The sequence below is a fragment of the Octodon degus genome, unplaced genomic scaffold (assembly GCF_000260255.1).
Source record: "Octodon degus isolate 3935 unplaced genomic scaffold, OctDeg1.0 scaffold00024, whole genome shotgun sequence".
Lineage (NCBI taxonomy): Eukaryota > Metazoa > Chordata > Mammalia > Rodentia > Octodontidae > Octodon > Octodon degus.
Window position 1 is genome coordinate 8,724,351 of NW_004524600.1, and position 2,721 is coordinate 8,727,071.

Genomic DNA, 2,721 nt, shown 5'->3' on the forward strand with positions numbered 1-2,721 from the left:
GCCCTGAAGACATTCAGAGCAAAATAAATAAAGTCAAGCACTTTGCATCAGAACAATAGACAACATCTCAGAAATCAGAACAGTTCCACCCATCATAGGCTCAAAGATTTAAAAGTTAAACCTTTCTTTGAGAAAAGGGCCCCAGAATGACCAGCTTATTCAGGGCTACCTAAGAAAGTGTTTCCTAGAGTTCAGCCTTTTAAACATTCAGATATCCCTGCAGTCATGGTCCAAGGGGGCCCAGCTACTGCTCTCACTGATGGAAGATCTTGGTGTTATTAAATGTGGTGCTGGTTTTCATGCATGCAGGATACAAGAATTGTGAGACTGTGAGGTTTCCACCCAGATTTCAGAAAAGGGCCTGGCAGGCCAGAAGTTTACTCCTGAGACCATGAGTTGTGAAGCTGTGAGAATGAAAACAAAACAGGGTTTCTGTGGCAACCCTGGGAAGTCAGAGAGTCCAGGAACACGAATTATCTCCCAAGAAAAGCCTCAGGGAACTAGCAGAGTCAACTCAAGAGAGAGGTGATGTGGTGTGTAAGTGGCAGTGCCATAGGAAACCCTTTGTAGTCCACAGCTCACCACAGCTTTCCCCAGATGCTGAGCATGGAGCTAGAAGATTTAATACTTGTCTTTCTGGTATTTGGTCTTTTCAGGTATCATTCCTTTCTATCCCACTATTCCATCTTTCTGGAATGGGTGGATTTGGACTTCTCAGCAATGTTGGAAATGTTAAGACTTTTGGACCTCTTAAAAATGGACTAAATGCATTTTGCACAATGACCTGGGCATGAGCCTTTTGGAGGCCAGGAGTAGAATATAATAGCTCAGATGTAACATGTTTTCCAAAAGTCCCATGTATTTGGAAGGTGGGAGGATTATGGAGATGCTGAGGTATCAGTGGATCCTAAATGTGCTGTTAGGAGATGGGACCTGGTTGGGGATAGGTCACTAGGGGATGCTGACGAGACATACCCTTTCCCTGTCTCCCCCTCTTTCTGGTTTCTAGCTGCAATGAGCCAAACACCTTACCTCTGCCATGTCCCTTTGCCTTGTTGTTTCGGCCTTGAAGTCAGCTGACTATGCACTGAAACTGTGAGCCAAAATAGACCGCTCCTCCTCTACATTGTGGGTATGAGGTATTTGATCCCACTACTGATAATATAGTGATGGTGAATAACACTACAATAAATGTGAGAGCGCAGATGTCCCTACTGGCTTTCATTCCTTAGGATAGTTATCCTGTTATGAAATTACTGGATCACATGGTGGTTCTGTATTTAACTTTTAAAGTAATTTTAAGATTGTTTTTCACAAGGCTGTACTAATTTACATTCAGTTACAATTTATAGGAATATATTGTTTCCTTTTCTCTGCATCCTCACCAGCACTTATTGTTTGTCACACTAATAACAACCATTCTAATTGGAATTGAGATAATAGCTTACAGTTTTGATAATTAGTGGTGTTGAACAGTTTTTATATACCTTCTGGCCACTGTTGTGTCTTTAAAAGACCTAGATATTCAACTTATAAAGAAGCAAATTTTATTTTAGCTCACAATCTCAGAGGCTTCAGTCCATAGTCAGTGCTGTGATTTGCAACCTGTGGCAAGGAGGTACATCATGGTGGGATCAGGTGGTAAGGGAAGCTGCTCACCTCATGGTGAGCAGGAGACAAAGGAAAGAAAGGAAGGGATTTAAGTCCAATGTCTCCTTTAAGAACATGTTCTCAGGGCCCTAACTTCCTTCCACTAGGTTCCATCTCTTAGCAGTTCCCTATCTCCCAATGTCATCATAACTGGCAACCAAGCTTTGCACACATTGGCCTTCGTGGGACATTTCAAATGCAAGCCATAGCCTAAAGTTTGACAGTGTTTCCTCTCACCATATAATTGTCTCTCCTTTGTTGATTATTTTTTTCCTTTTTTATGCAGAAGCTTTTCAGTTTCATATAATCCCATTTAGCTTTGCTTTTGTTTGCTGTGATTTTGGAGTATGATCCTATGCTTTTGGAGTCTAGAGCCATTTCCGATGTCCAGAAATATTTCACTTAAGTTTTCTTTTAGTGGTTCTGTAGTTTCAGGACTTATATTTACATCTAGTCCATTTTTGAGTTGATTTTGTATATGGTGAAATATAAGGGTCTACCTGAATTCTTGCACATGTATATACTCACTGTCACTCAAAACCATATACTAAAGACAGTATTCTTTCTTGTGTGCTTGTTCCTAACTTTTTTGTCAAAGATCAGTTAAATATAGATGTATGGTTTTCTATTTACTTTCAGGCTCTCTATTCTGTTCTATTGGTTTGTATATCTCTTTATACCAATACCATGCTGTTTTGACTATCGGTGCTTTATAGTATATTTTAAAGTCAAGTAGTATAATATCTTTTTTTTCTTTTGTGGAACTTGGGATTGAACTCAGGCCCTTGCGCTTGCCAGGGAAGCACTTATTCCACTGAGCCATGTCCCTGGTCCCTTGTATAATATCTCTTGCTGTGTTTTTTCTGATCAAGATTGCATTCCTTTGTCATTTAATTGAGATGTTGTCTTACTGAGTTCTGGTTTTCTATATATTCTGGATGTTAATCCTTCATGCAATACATGTTTATAAGCATTTTCTCTATGCTCTTTCCTTTTCACACTGTTTTTCATCTATTTTTTTTAACATTTATTTAGTGTGTGTGTGTGTGTGTGTGTGTGTGTGTGTGTGTG